The sequence below is a fragment of the Topomyia yanbarensis genome, chromosome 3, assembly GCF_030247195.1.
Source record: "Topomyia yanbarensis strain Yona2022 chromosome 3, ASM3024719v1, whole genome shotgun sequence".
Classification (NCBI taxonomy): Eukaryota; Metazoa; Arthropoda; class Insecta; order Diptera; family Culicidae; genus Topomyia; species Topomyia yanbarensis.
In genome coordinates this window covers 392,215,331-392,232,062 of record NC_080672.1, presented here as the reverse complement: position 1 = coordinate 392,232,062, position 16,732 = coordinate 392,215,331, and positions in this window count along the sequence as shown.

The window sequence follows — 16,732 nt, the reverse complement described above, 5'->3', positions numbered from 1 at the left end:
AGCCGAAACGCAACATAGTATCAGATATGAAAGTTTTTCGCTTTTCGGAAAGGGGGGTAACCCTAGTACTCCCAAACATATATATGCGGAACTACGATCAGTTCCAGAAAGGTGGCCTTGGTTTCTAAAACTGGACAAAATTTGGTTGGAAAGCGGCTGAGAACCATTATTCTGAAATTTAACATTTTCAATGAAATGGGGGTTGGGGACGTAAGAGTTAAATATCTCTCAGTCCGATTTCAACAAACTATGGCTCGTTCGAAAGGTAGTCGAATAAGCTGTCTAAAAATATACAAAATGTTTCGACAGATAATTTCAAAAAAACTGCAAATTGCATTTCTTTTAAAAGAAATGTAAAAATGTGGTAATCCTATAGAAATACTCAGCTTATTACATGCCATAATGGCGGTCTAAATTGTTCAGTTCGTAATACGTTTAATGGCCTTTTTTTGACAATAATCGTCAACGTCAACCGCTCAGTGAGATTAAGTCATCCTACGTTAATGCGTTTAATGTTTATTCAATGAACGTCCGACATCTTTAACTGGGCGTTTCTGTCAAGCTGGCGTAAATTATTATTGTCAAAAAGGGCAATTAAACGTATTACGAACTAAACAATTTAGACCGTCATTATGGCACGTAAAAAGCTGGATAGTCCGCGATAAAAACAAAAAACAAAATAATAAGTGCGACTGATGTAATTTTCGCGGCTTGCAAAATTTCAGTTTTTAGATAAATGTATTTTGAATGGAGCCTTCATGTCTTCAACAAAGTTGTTTGTAGTAGCATCTCAATCACTTTGCTGAAGGCACCAAATATTCAACAAATTCAGTATCTCGAACTCATCGAATCAGCAACTGACCCAGTTAAATGAGAAATCCAAATTTGACCTTACACCCAAACATTTGCTTTTATTTCAATACCGAAACGCTTCTGTTTTTGCTGAGAATAGGGGAGAGTGAGGACACTTGATCCTTGGGGATATTTTTCTACCAGGTGTCATATCTCATAATCTGTACGCATAAAACTATCACAATATTAAAAGATAATGAAATATTTAGTCGTTTATGATGCTTAAAAAAACGATCTGATGTATTACATTTCGTTTGGAAAAGTTATATAATATTTTAGAAAATGTGTTCAATTCCATCTCGAAGGTTTTTTTACAATTTTTTTGAACGGTTGCATGTGATCGTGCAACTAATTATATACGAATATTTTCAAGTACGACTACTTTCTAAGGGCTTTTGTCTAGAAAACACGTTTTTCGAATAAAAAGTTTCACGATGCATACAAAAAAATTTAAATTTTGTTCACCTCATACAATATGTATCTTTGATCCCTGTAACATTGGGTATTCTTGATCCCTATCATTAGTTCTCTCAAACACTTTCGAAATGTATAGAAATAGAAAAATAAAGTATCTGGTACCATTAATTGATCTAAAATGTTTTTTCCGTGAACAAATATGGTATAAAAAAAAGTTAAACAGCACTGATTTACCGCAAATATATGTCTTAACTTTCTACTGTGGTTAAAGCTTGTCGTGCATCCAAAAAGTAGTATTATTAATTAATTTGTCAGGATTGGTGATTAGCTGAACTTTCGTACCTATTAGTCATAGTGTGCTTTGTTTCTTTAGCCCTAGTAGGCGGGGGATCAAGTTACCACACGTTTTTACAAAAACCTCGTTTTGACATGATTTTCAAAACTTTTCATACTACTGACAGGACATAGTATTCGGATTTAAGCATTATTCATAGCTCTTACAATACAAATTGACTATAAGCTGGCGAACTATGTAACTAAAATTTTATTTCATTGAAAAATTATGAGAAAAAAAACAAAAGTGGGATCAAGCTGCTTCGATAGATGTTCCTGAAAACTCTGCGGACTTGAGTGCATTTTTAATCACTCCCGATATGATTGTTACCGCTGTAAATAGGTTGAAAAAATCGTACTCAGTGGGACCGGACGGCATTCCAGCTGTCGTTTTCAGTCGGTGTATTACTTCATTAGCCGAACCTTTGTGCAACCTTTTTAACAAATCGTTTGAACAAGGCGAATTTCCAGTGATTTGGAAACAATCATTCATGTTCCCTGTTTATAAGAGCGGTGATCATCGAAATGGTAAAAACTACCGGGGCATAACTAGCTACCTTCAAGATATTTGAAATTGTGGTAAGCATTTTCGTGCTGGAAAAGTTACATATCTACCGATCAACATGAGTTTATGCCCGGACGATGCCTAACCACAAATTTTCTAGATTTAGCATCAACTTGCATCACGCAGATGGAAGATAAGGCACTAATAGATGTAGTTTACACGGACTTAAAAGCTGCATTCGACTGAATATTATTAACCAAAATGTCACGGCTGGGCGCATCACGGAATTTTGTTAAATGGTTGAATTCTTACTTGAGTGACAGAGTGCTACATGTGACAGAGTCCTTTGCTCTTGTGTTTCCTATCAATTTACGAACAAATCTGGAGGCCCTCAAGGCAGCAACATGGGACCTCTACTGTTTGTATTATTTTTCAACGATGCTGCTTTGCTGCTCGGTTTGGGGTGTAAACTGGTTTACGCCGATGACTTGAAATTGTACCTCGAAGTCCGATCAATCGACGACTGCATCCGTCTCAAGAGTTTCTGGATACATTCGTTAACTGGTGTCGTAGAAACTGGCTAATTATTAGCATTGCAAAATGCCAAGTCATAAATTTTCACCGCATGTTCAGTCCGATACGTTACGACTACCAAATCGATGGGCAAACGCTCACTAGAGTTGATTGCGTCATCGACCTCGGCGTTTTGTTGGACACGAAGCTAACATTCAATCAGCATCGCTCAGCTTTAATCTCTAAAGCAACCCGACAACTCGGTTTCATTTCTAAAATCGGCCGGGATTTCAAGGACCCGCATTGTCTATGGAAAAATCATGGTTTAAAGAATTCACTGGTCCATTCTTGTTGGTTTATGTGAGCGTCTGTGAATGGTTTCTTGCTTTTTTATGGGACGAGATTATCGTACGGAAGAAAGAATGCGTTGGACATGTTGAGAAGCGTATGGGAACGAGATCACGAAAACTGAAGAAAGAAAAAAAGGTATCGGTGGGAAAGGAAAGGAAAAACTTGACGGACAAATCAATCGGCGAGCTAACAAAATTTTATGGGCTGGCGATTCGGAGAAACTAAAATTCTGTAGAACATATGCGAAATGCAATCTGGTGTCAGGCTGAAGTAAAAGGAACTTCAGAAACTTTCGAACAAGGATCTACGAAAGTCTATCATCTAATGATTTATTAGAAGGATGCTTAGTAGCTCACACCCAAAACATCAATGAATCTCTGAAGAGTAGAATCTGTTCCTTAGCGCCAAAACACATGCACAAATTCTGGCAGGTGGTCAATGTAGTGACTTATTTGGCAGTCAGTATCTTCAACCAAGAATTTTCATCGATCTTATAAGCTATGGAGGTGATGAGAGTTACCTTGGGGACTGAAGCTGAAAGATGTGCAACTCGACTCGATAATGAACGTATAACTCGTTCTGAACGCAAAGTGGGTGTCGCGGCAAAACAGGCTTGAATTCAACAGAGAGAGCAAAATGAGCAAAGCCAAGAACATTTTCGTGATGAGGATGACCGGTATATTAGATTATCTAGTAAGTTACTACTATCGAGTTATACACCGTACTTTATCTTTAAACGCGTAGTAGTTTTTTTAAGCGATCAAGTAAGACTTAATAGAAGTATAGGTCCGATTTCAATAATTTTTTCTCCAAATGTTCAGAAAACATACCGCTATGTTGTCCCGAGAGGGATTTGCTAAATGTCAATTTGCTCCTTTTTTATTGCCCCTGGTAGGCCAAAATATACCGTAAATATTGGAAATTTTCCCAAATCGTTACATAACTTTTACAAATTAAAAAATAAAATAAATCCCTCTCGGGAAAACATAGTTTTCCCATATGAGGAAAACATATGAGTATTCTGATTACGGAGACCAAATTGGCCACAACTTTACTTAAGCGGGACCCATGCAGTTTCAACATCAATATCATCAATGAAGCTTCAAGGTCGCGAGAGATTTTTCTTTTCGTCTTCAAAAGTAAAATTGAAAAGCCAAAACATGTATCTTAAAAATAAAAAACCTATTTTAATCCACCTAGCGGTGCAATTGTGCCTTTCTCAATCATGAATCACGAGAATGTGTGCGTTGTTTATATTCATTAAAAGCTTTAGCATATATTACATTTTATTATTATACATCACATGACAACTATATACAGAAAAATAAATCATTATTCGAGTTCTAAAATTTTGAAAAAGAAAAAAATAGCCGCGGTAATATTGAACTGAAAAAGGTGCAAAATCGGCAGTCCCAAAAAGTCGATTTTTATAAAAAAAAATTTTTTCGAGTTAACATAAAATCTCGACGTTTCATGCATTTTAAAGATGTTTGGCATCAAAAATACGAATTCGATTTCTGAAATTTCATGAGGTCCCCCCTTTGAAAAAAAAATTGAGTTCCGGCTTATATGGGAATTTCATATGTGACCGGACGATTTAGTCTATATTTCCGGAAACATATAAGCGATCCGTACGAAATTTTATTGACATCTATGGGGATATTATAGCTATCATTTGGGACTAAGTTTGTGAAAATCGGCCCAACCATTTTCGGGAAACTGATGTGAGTTCGTAAATTTTGAAAGATGGCCGCTTTTCCCGGGCACTTCCGGAACCGTCTATGGTGGTCAATGTAGTCAACGAAAGTTTGGTTGGCCGTCGGTGACCTAGAACAGCAAATTTAAGTTGTTTGAGAGACATTTTAGCGAAATTTTTACCTTTTTTGCTTTCATCGGAGTATCGGTTTGAATTACATTTTGCTATGTGATCGCACGCCACAACCTGTAACTCCGGAACCGGAAGTCGGATCGGGATGAAATTCAATAGCCATTTACGGGGACGCAATACCTTTCATTTGAGGCCAAGTTAGTCGAATCGGTCTAGCTATCTTCGAGAAACCGATGTGACTGTTATTCTGAATTTAGATACTTCCGCCGGGGCTTCCGGAACCGATGATGGTGGCCAATGTGGCCAAATAGACTTTGAATGGATGTTAGTGACCTAATACTACAAATCGAAGCAGTTGTGGTCATATTTTGGAAAAATTTTCACTTTTATACATTCATTGCAGAATTTATTAAAATCGACATTTTCTGCGTGTTCGTACTCATCACCCTGTAATTCCGGAACCGGAAGTCGGATCCATTAGAAATTCAATAGCAGCCTATGGGAACGTTGCACCTTTCATTTGAGACTAAGTTTGTCAAAATCGGTTCAGCCATCTCTGAGAAAAATGAGTGACATTTTTGGTCACATACACACACATACGCATATACACACACATACACACATACATACACACACAGACATTTGCCGAACTCGACGAACTGAATCGAATGATATATGTCACTCGGCCCTCTGGGCCTCCGTTAAAAGTCGGTTTTCAGAGCAATTATCTTTCTATTGAGAAAGGCAAAAATATATTCAAATTCCATTGAGCAGATGCTTTACAATTTATTCCCAAAAAAGTGCTCAATTTTAGGCCTCTCGAGTAGAAGACCCCCTTAATGTTGTGGGCGAAACGTGTTGCTGCCTTAAAACAACGATCAAGTTGCCCTTTGAGCGCTGCTGACAACCCTGGATAGTAAACAACGAAGAAAGGCATAATCACCGACTGCTCCTGCTTCTTTCGCGTAGGAAGTAATAGAACAGCCACAAATCGTCGGAATGTGCTCAGTGTACCGAAAACTTTTGCGTTCACACTGGTGATCTGTGGATCCACTTGAGGTTACCATCCATTTGAAGACCACGGTTTATGACCTTCTTGGACAGAGGGATTCACCGCAAAAAAGTATATATAATCGGAAGTCGCTATCTTGGATTACAAAATGGCGCTAATCATCAATTTCCGATGTCTGCTGACCACCGCCTTTCAAATGACATTCATATTGATGATGGCTCTCACTACTTTGTGGTAACCGGAAGCAGCCATCTTGAATTTCAAAATGGCGGTAATCATGAATTTCCGATGTTTCCTCATCACCCCCTTTCTAATAACACCCATATTGATGATAGTTTTCACTGTTTTGTGATAACCAGAAGTCGCCATATTGAATTTCAAAATTGCGCTAGTCAGCAATTTTCCAATGTCTACTTACCATCCTCTTTCAAATGACATCCATATTTATGTTGGTTTTGTGATAAATAGTTTCTGAAACCATTCCTAGGATAAAAATGGAATATTTTTCCTCTCAGGGCAATGTTTATGTATATCTTTTCAATCCATTTTTGCGTTCAGGTTTTGCCTTACTCATATAAAGAAGGCTATGCAAACACTCCAAAAATCGATTTTCTAACCGAGGGCCGAGTGTCATATCCCATTCGATTCAGTTCGTCGAGATCGCAAAATGTCTGTGTGTATGTATATGTGTGTCAAATAAAGTCACTCAATTTTCTCAGAGATGGCTGAACCGATTTGCACAAACTTAGTTTCAAATGAACGGTATAGCGCTCCCATAAAACGCTGTTGTTAAGCTATATAAATATTATATTTTTGTTTGTTTCAAGTATGTCAGAATCGTCGACATGGTGCTTATCAGGTTCATGACAGTCGTGCACTTATATATGCTTATCAAGTGTGATAAGAATGTAATAGATATTTACACATTTGTATATTGAACGTAACCAGGCATTAAATCATAGTTTAGATAAATGAGAAAGGCATAATTGCACCACTAGGTGGATTAAAACAGGTTTTTTTATCCCATTTCTGCTCTTAATAAAACGCTCTCTGCTCTTAATAAAACGTATACTGTTTTTGCTCACAGTGAATTTTTAACCCACTCTTGCTCCTAGCCTCTCATTTATGCATTTTGGATGGAGATTGCATGTCTTCAACAAAGTTATTTGTAGTAGCATTTTCAACCACTTTGCTGAAGACACTAAATATAAAAAAAATTGATTTCATAGTCTCGAGTTCATCTCGTCAGCAACTGACACCAGTTAGAAATTTGCTTTTATTTAAATACCGCTTTGGGAACCCAAATGGAGAACAAACTCATTTCAATATCTCTACCTCGCAAGTTAGACAATTTCAATCTTTTAATCAAGAAAATTGTCTGAGACATATTAGGTTTGTTTCAGTACACGGAAGTTGCTCCGGTGTAAACAGGAGCAAAAAATACTTGCTCCTTTTTACTCCGGTTTGCTACTAGAAAGAAGAACAAACCTATTGTACACTACATATGTATGGGGCACCATCCAGTTGCTGCTGGCTGTTGGATTATCGCCAACGAGTCATCGCGCCGTCTCGTAATCCATGGCATTACCTACCACAAGCTTTTTTCAACCATGATCGTGATTTACACTGTTCTCGATATGAGCTTTGTACCATGCCCAATTAGCTTTCTGATAATTGAACACACAGCTAATATGATTGATAACAGCTTCTCGATAAAACTATTATCAGGTGCAAAGACAGTATGAGTAATCAATTTGCTACAAATGTTATTTTCAACCTTTGAAGATAAATCAATTGAACATGAGTTATGCGGAGACGAATACCGTGCGTGAATATATTACGACATTATGTCGTTTTCGCTTGAGGCAGAAACTAACTCAGTTTCGTACCTAACTGCTGTCAAATCGTTTGTTTGAAGCCAGTTTCGAACCTAGGTTATGCAACACTGAACTGAAAACCGGGTTGGGTTCTAACCTGAAAAATATTTCGGGTTCGCTCTTACCACCGCTGTTTTGCAGTTCCATTAAAAGCGTTTGTTTGGAGTAACTAACCTGGGATAGTTTCTAGGTTCTCAATCGAAAACGACATTATGTTACTTCTCAATTTAATGGGGGAATGTGGTCGGTTATCGGTTTTACGGCTTTTCTGCCTTCGAAATGCTGATTAATGACAAGAAGTTTTAAAATAGTTTAATGAACGCAGGTTTACAATAGTTATGAATTAAAATGCTAATATGCTACAAGAAGCTTCTGAAATCCAAATAAGAAGCTACTTTACTACTTATACTAGTACATATTTGGTGGTTACTTGGGTAAGGTTGGGTTTCGAGATGATCTATAGAGCTTAAAAATTGATGTTCGTTGTTATTCTAAAACCAAAGATGGCGGATACTTTAAAATTCAAAATAGTGACTTTTCCTTGGCGAATTATCATATGAAACCGTACAATGTGCATATTTTTGATTTGCAAAGGTTGTAATAGTAGGATATCTACATATCCAAAATTGATATTAACGCCACCATACAAAAATCCAACAAGTCGAAGCTATAGTAAAAAATCCGTCATAATAGATATGACGGATTTTTTATTATAGACAAATCTGAAAACCTCCGATCTGGATAGTGGTAGAATAGAGATTTCGCCATCTTGGGTTTCAAATTGGCATCAGACATCGGTTTTTGGCATCGACCCAGCAAACCAGCAATCGTATATGAAAGTTTACAATAAATTACAAATAATGACAGACTAAATCAAAATTACAAATAGTGCAAGCAAAAATTATGTTTTGTTGTAAAAAGTTCACATAAAATGCAAATCTATGATCGAAATACAATGTTGACTTGAAGTTATTTATTAGTCCACTACAACTTGTTTTAAAATTGTTAATCCGGAATATTAATGACAATTTTGAAACATTGAATAAGAATCGATTTGCAATTTGATTAAACTGTAAAATCGTTCAAAAAATGATCACCTCTTTATAGCTCTTCACAAATTCTCTGCTAAATTCGTTCAATATTTGACCAATAAAAATGTACGCATTACTTATTAACTCTCCGGAAGTCGCGTAAATGGCCCATTGAGCGAGCAGCCGCTCGCAGATTTCGCTAAATTTTGAGAGCACTAGGGCGACTTCCTGAAAGTTAAAAAATGGCTTGTGTAAAGAATGTCGGTTGTGATTTGACAGGTATAGAAGGTATCATTGGAGTACCATATTTAGATTGGATTATGGTATTTCTAGATCGTAATCACAAAGAGATAAAAATGATTAAAAATAATTGTTGCTTGACAGTGTATAGATAGATGAGTACATAGCGGCTATGCTGGGAATACGAAGTTCTCAGGTTCGAAACTGGAAGTAAATGGTAGCAGGTAATTTCAATAATTAATTCCAACCTCACCCATGAAAAACATCTATTTATGTGGCTAGGCGTAAGCGTCTAACAGAGAATTATGGAAATTTCATCCTGATTTTTTATTTGCATAATACTCTTTGTTATCACATTCTTTATGAATGCTACTCACTTTATAAATCATTGAGGACATTAAGCTGTATAAACCTTCATGTGTGATTGTAAAGTTGATCATATATAAACTGAAAATGATAAGCTAGATGATTGTATAATGCTTCTGATGAGATCAAAATTCGTCGTAAGTCACATAGTTCTACTATACCGATTTGTTGTACGTATATGGCCTCCACTTTTGTTCACATAGAAGGGATCTGTGCATTTTATACAATCAATTTATATCGTTTAAGAGTATAGTTAATCAAATTGCAACTTACTAAAGTGAATCAAAATGTTGGCTGGGGACTCATATCCGTGTCAAAAATATCCATATTGATTGGGATATAGAGAAATACACTAAACCGGATGTCTCCATCATGGTTTTCAAAATGGTGTCAAAAATCAATTCCTAGCATATACTCAAGCCCGTTCCGAAAACACTGATATTGATTGGGTAATAGAGAATTCAGCATTTGCCACAGAAAATGGGGTGCCGACAATCGACCATGTTTGGGTGCCGCCAACCGGTTTTAGTAACCTTTTTGAAAACTGAACCACCCAAAAATGTTGGCGAACATTTCGTCGCCATTCAATGTTGAATCACAATCTAGAGTAAATATTCAATGCAGATATTTTTTCGATCGATTTACTTCTTTCTATAACACTAAGCAAATGATCAAAAAAAATTTCTGAGTAGATTTTGACTTGTTCAAAAAATATTTTGGTTTTAGAACAGAATATACGAGTCTGTTTACTTCAGCTATCGGAACAAAAATAACGTGCGAATATATCACACGAATAAAATTTGTCAGAATGACCATAACTGTTTTCTTTTAAAAGTTACGTAGGGGTGCCGATAACCGACCAGTGCCGGCAACTAACCACTTTCCCCTATAATATAGTTCTTGTTGTGTATCAATAGAAAAAATCTTTGCGTGCTGATACTGAATAGTACAGTGATAATGCGATATTAATTGTAATATATAAAGTTAGATAGTCTCAAAACAAATATTGAAAAATCAATAGGACGTAACCGATGTGTGATGTTTTCTATTTTTTTTCGGTAATGCTTGATTGACTTCATATTTCCCCTTTATTATACTAAACAATATGCTAACCAAATCCGCCGTCGTAATAATCGAAAGAGGAATTTGTGCCCTTCAAGTGCACAGACTGGTTTTACCAAAAATTTTCGTCCTAGTGAGAAATTTTTGTGTTTACCCAAATTATCTCCTTGGGGTGAAATATAGCATAGTGCTTTCGCATAGGCCTGCTAAGCCAAGACAAATTTCGGCTCCACTCTGTCTTATCGGCATAAACAGAACTTCTGCTCGGACGGGACATCACGTTTGACCAGTCGTTCGATTGAAACACAAAGTTTGTTTTAGTTCTGGGAATTTGCGTCAAGCCGGCGTTTATCTATTCCGACAAAAAGTTAGTGTCGGTTTCTGATGAGACAAAGTCTAAACGCACCCATGTAATAAGTAAGGATTTGTGCCTTCAAGTGCAAAGACTGGTTTTACCAAAAATTTTCGTCCCTGTGAGAAATTTTGGTGTTTACCCAATTTTTCTCTCCAGGGTAAAATATAGTATACAGTCGTGATTCGCTGGTTGGACACTTTTTAACTGGAACGCTTTTTAGTTGGACCTCCGCTAGTTGGACCATTGTCCAACTAAAAAGCATCTGAATGCCAAAATCTTATGTCAAATTTACTTTGACAATCTATCTGACAATTATTAGAGATGTGAATAGATGCAATTACACTACTAACGTCTCTTTAGGAGAGTTTTTGACATATGTCAGTCAGTTCAACTAACGAATCGAATTCGTTAGTTGGACAGAAGTGTGGCCCAACCAGCGAATCACGACTGTAGTGCGAAAGAAGGAAGTAAATAAAGGTAGGCTTCTAATGTTACCTACGTCATAGTGAAAGTTTTCTCCAGACATAATTTATATTGAACTTGGAATAATAGAATTTTGTCAAGATTTTTGCCCCGCATCCTGTATAATAGTTTAGTTGAATTTTTACAAGTTTCTAACCTTTAACAAAAAAAAAACACTGGCTAGTGCAAAGTAACTACCGATAATCCCGGAATTGGGACATTATTATGCACCAAGGTGTTATCTGAACGAGACATTTAATTTTTAAATCCTATTTAATTCGAAAGTAAATTTTGGTCGGTTTATCTATCAGGAACCGTACGAAACTGATTATGAGACATTGTTTATCTAAACAAACTTAATCTCAGAAAAAAAAACCTTGCAAACGTTCCAATGTGAAGCAACTGATATAAGCATTACCTAACATTAAGAAACAAATAAAATTGATCCGGTTCCGATACCTTTCGGAGAATTTTACAGATAATTTGTACTGGTATTTGTACTGGTTCAATATCTTGAATCAAAGTGAGTCATCTGTCTATCTGGCTATTTTTTTTTTATTTTAACCCATCCAGCGTCATACAAACAAGCTTAATCAGTTGTATCGAAAAGCCGCATTCATCTGCCATAATTCATCTCGTTTCACTGAATCGAAAATTGCTAACACTATGAAATTGAACACAAACAAAAGAGCTCACATGTTGAATTCCCGTAATGTATCCCGGATTGGTCCAAGGTAAACATCTGATCCGTCGTTGACCGACCACCCTGCTCGGAAATCACATTGATGTTCACATAGTGCTGATCGTTTTGTAAAACTACCATGCGTCTTTCATTGCGAAGCTCTCTCTACTTTCGCAAGTACCTTGTCCTTAGCACATAATATCGTTCCCCGCTGTGATGTGTAGCCGCTGCAAGCATTCAGCTTATAGCCTGCTTTTTTATCAATCATTCATTCTGGTGGTGTTATCCTCATGAACCTGCTGCCACGCTGCTTCCGGGTTTTTTTTAGATGGCCGCTCTTTGATTCTTTCGTCGAAGTCCTGCAACACCCTCAACCAACAGTTCACCAGTAACTGACTTGGCGCCAGTTACATGATAAATCCAAACTAACACTAAATTGGCGCCAGTTACATAATTGTTTTATGGCTTGAGAACCAAACGCCCGGCTCTATGCGAAATTCATTCTTAAAAGGGAAAAACTTGGATTAAACCAATTTGTGCGTAAGGTTACAAGATCTGACTTGGAGAGCTTCACTTCCGATGATGTGATTCTTGAAGCAGAGCACGTTCTATATGGGATATAGTAACCAGATGTTATCCCATAATGGCCGCATATTCCATAGTACATGAAAAAATAGCAAAATACTGGGGAACTACTTTCTTTTCGTGCGTATCATCTATGTTTTTTTAAACCAACATTATCGTTTTTTTCTAGTAATAGTTACTTATACAAAGAATATGTAAATCAAAATATACTATTCACAAAAAAAATTAATTGGGATAATACAGTATGTTTCATAACTTTTTTGTCTCTGTAGGATGTGTCAAAACAGTATAACTTTACTTTTAGCAGTTGCTCAGATATCGAAAAAGATTAACTAATCTAAGCTTATCGAATTGTCCCTTACATAAATTTTCTAGATACATATCGTAATGCAAACTGAATCAACACAACCTAATATTTCTGAATCACATGAGTCCATGGGTGCAATCTAATCAGGTCAGTAGCATTAAAATCAGTATTAACGACTCTTATCGGGGTAGTAGCAAAATGTGCATTTATTTTTGTAGTTCAAGTGCATTACGTAATAAACGATCACGGTAGCTTTCAAGTAATGATGATAAAATCGCCCATTTGTGGTCATTAAGTTGTAAAAGACGTAGCCCCATTCGCATTTAAATGGTTGCTTTCGTATTGTTTTTTTTTAAAAATCCCCATCGTCGTTGCGAGTTTTTTTTTTGTTTAAGCAGTGCATAATAAGCATTTTGTTTCCAGAAAAGATTTAGCAACACAAATTTGACATCTGCAACCGTATTGTATGTATGTGTATCCGCCGAGATAACACCGACGATAACGGGATGCATTAGTAACAGTCACACATTTGACGCGATAAGTTATCTATTTTTCCTTTCGATATTACACTACTCATACCTACAGGGAAGGAGCCCACACACATCATATATGCGCTAATAAAAAATAAAAAAGGAAGCTCCAGTTACTAATTATTTCACATTTACCTGTCGTGGTAGACAATAGCTATAGGTGGAAACTGCGATCCAACCAGACGACAGTAGCTAGATCCGTTTCGTGCCGACTGCATCGAAAGTGCGAAGTGACTTTGTGTTCTGTGCCAATTGTTTGTGTCTTATTTTAAATTTGACCATCATGACCGGTAAGAAATGCTACGTGGAAGTGATCTGTGATTTTATTACATTTGTTTCATATACATTGTGTCCATTTGCGTTGAAATTTGGTCTGACCCGACTATGCAAAAAACAATAAATTCCAGATCTTTCGTTTTCGTGAGCTATATTACCTCAGCTATTTTTTACTACAAATTGCACATTTCACACCGATTTGGACTATCACACAGATGTACACTTTCGTTCTAAATGTAATAAAATGCACGTTAACGCTCAGGAGTTTTCGGTGCGACTTGGTTTTCAATAAATACTAACTTGTGTGATAGTATAATTTGGTGTAGAATGCGTAATACATACCAACTAGAATCTAGTGTTCATCTCAACGTGCCGTTGGTCACAGTTATTTGATCTTCCGCTAGAGTTTGTTTATTTGTAGGTTACTTAGCACCCGTGCAAACTAAGCAGTCGAATAAAGTTTAAATTTCTGGAACTGGTAACAAACTGGCCACAGTTGTCCGGCTGATTTCAATTGATCATCTAGTTAATGTACCACATGGTAGAAATATTCAGGTAGAAATATTTCATAGATGGATATGATGGGTTGTGTGTTTTCGGATATATTTTCTGTACAATTTCACACGAATCCCGGTTGTTCGGGAAAAGGATCAGGAGTAAATTGTAGAACCTCTTGCGTATTATACAGGAGGAGCTGTGAAGTTTGATATGTTTTAATCAATTCATACTCTCATCAAGAATATCGCTTACCAATTTGAACCTAATCGGAATGTCTACCTAACGGATCAAATTGCTTTTCTATGAGTTTTTTTGGACCAATCACATGATTACAACTCACTTGCATGCAATTTCACCACGAGATGACACTGTAACCTCAGATTATTACCAAAAGTGAGAACTTTGTCGAAGGCTGCAATTCGTTTCAACTGTACCGACTCATTAAACTTTTAACGAAGTGACGTCTGAGTTTGTTCTGCATTTTATGAATGTTAGCACTCACTATCCGGGGGAATGTGCAACTAATCTTTCCCAGACAATAAATGTTTTTAGCGTTTTCATATAGAAAGGATATGGAATCACTAATTAATCTTGGCCCGAAGGGCCGAGTGTCATTCACGGTCCGATTCAGCTCGTCGAGATTCGAACTAACTTTTTCGTTTGCTTTAACAGTCATTTTAAAGATATTGTTAGTTGGGACTGTGGCGGATACGCGATGATGGCGCCACTGACATATGCGCAAGAATACAGGGAACAAACCACTAGTGAAAAGTCATTCGTGTTTAGGACCGTGTATAAACGATGGAGCTAGTATTCTTGCAAAGTGAGCGGAGCGACATTTTCGGAGGACGTGTGTAACTCATGACTCACTTTCATGCCTAACCACTAAAAACACAACTTACTATTTATCCCACTTCTCTCCCTTGATACAACATCGAGGTATTACTTCGTGGGGAGAACTCGTGCTTTCGTCGCAACTCATTCTTCTGCTCTATCTCGGAACCTCACTTGGTCCATTAAATAGCTTGATTTACCTCTCGATCATTCTCTTGCTTCTTGTTTCCGTCTATTACATCGCCATTTAGCTCTCGCACCAGCGAGCAGTTTAGATGCTGATTCCATGTACCATTTAGCTACTGTTTCTGTGAGTTATTTAGCTGCCAGCCGTATCACAATCTATTCGCCATTTAGCTCCCAGCTTTATCGAGATCTACTCGAATATTATTTGGCGGGTAAACTGCCCTATTCCGACTAAGAATTCCCTGGCAGCAGAATTTCTCTTGGTAGCTAGCGTTTGTGAATTAGTAACATAGGGTTTAGGTAGGTCTCCGCTCTCCTCTCGCTGTAAAAGTGATTGCTAACTATGCTGTACCATGGCAATGACAGCTATGCGGCGGTGTGCTTTTTGGTGGTTGGTTGGTGGAGTGAAAAAAGGCGGCCATCGAGATAAGGAAGAAAGTGACGAACCACGGCGAATAACAGACGTCCGTAATAAGTTTTTGTGGGACAGTTTCCGCCACTAGAGAAAAGTTTCAGTGCGCGCGTGCGACGGCAAACTAAGACCGTCGGAAAGTGTCGGCCCGTGGTTCGGGCACAGTGTATAGTGCGGTGTTGGGTCGCCGGGAACGGGAAGCTAATCGCAAAGGAGCCACTCGCTTCCCCCGGCTAATTACAAAGGACCCAGTGACACCACGTCGCCCTCACTGTGGAGGATCTGCCGAACGAGCATAGCTCTCCTCCACAGTTAATCGCAAAGGAGGGCGAAGCAGGTAGGACAACGGATCCACCTGAGGTAGTTTACTGCGGTATCTACCTGGGCCATTCACGGGGAGTGAGTGGACCCGGCGATTAATCGCCCCGTCGCTAGGGAGGTTCCAACAAAAGAGCCTTGCTCACCTCCCTGGCTAATTGTAAAGGACCGCTGCGATAGCAGCCAACGGTACCTGCGGGAGAACACGGCCGTCGGAGTCCCGGCCGGTCGGATACACCTTCGCCTTCTGCCATCGCCGAAAGTAGCTGTTTAGTTTCCCCAGCAGAGTGCAGCACAGAGGAGAGGAGAATAAAAGTCGGTAAATTTAGAATTTATTTGTTTTTTCTCTTTTGTTTGTTATTATACGAAAATCCGAAATTCCGGTAGGAGCACCTAGGCCGCCCTGAAAAGAAGGGTACGCCGGGCAAATAAGAACCCGAGTAGTGGGCAAACCCCTACTTACAAAGTAAATCAAACATAATGGCGGTGAGTACAAAAACGGTAACCGTTTCCGTAAACGCGGTGCAGCGTCGCAGGAAATTTGTCCCGATCGAGCTGAACGGTATTCCAGTGCAGTTGCAGTTTGATACTGCTAGCGACATAACCGTGATATCCGCAGATACATGGGAGCAGCTCGGAAAGCCGCCGACCAGGTTACCATCAGTGACAGCGAAAGCAGCATCTGGAGATCCACTGAAATTACTCTCGGAATTTGATTGTTCGATTAGCATCAACGGCGTAACTCACACGGGTATAATTTTCGTGGCGGCGCAAAATCTTCACATCCTGGGACTAGATTTAATCGAAACTTTCCAACTCGATTCGGTTCCGATGAAAGTGTTTTGCAACCAAATCAACAATTCCAACACTATGGTTGACAAACTCAAAGCTGATTTTCCT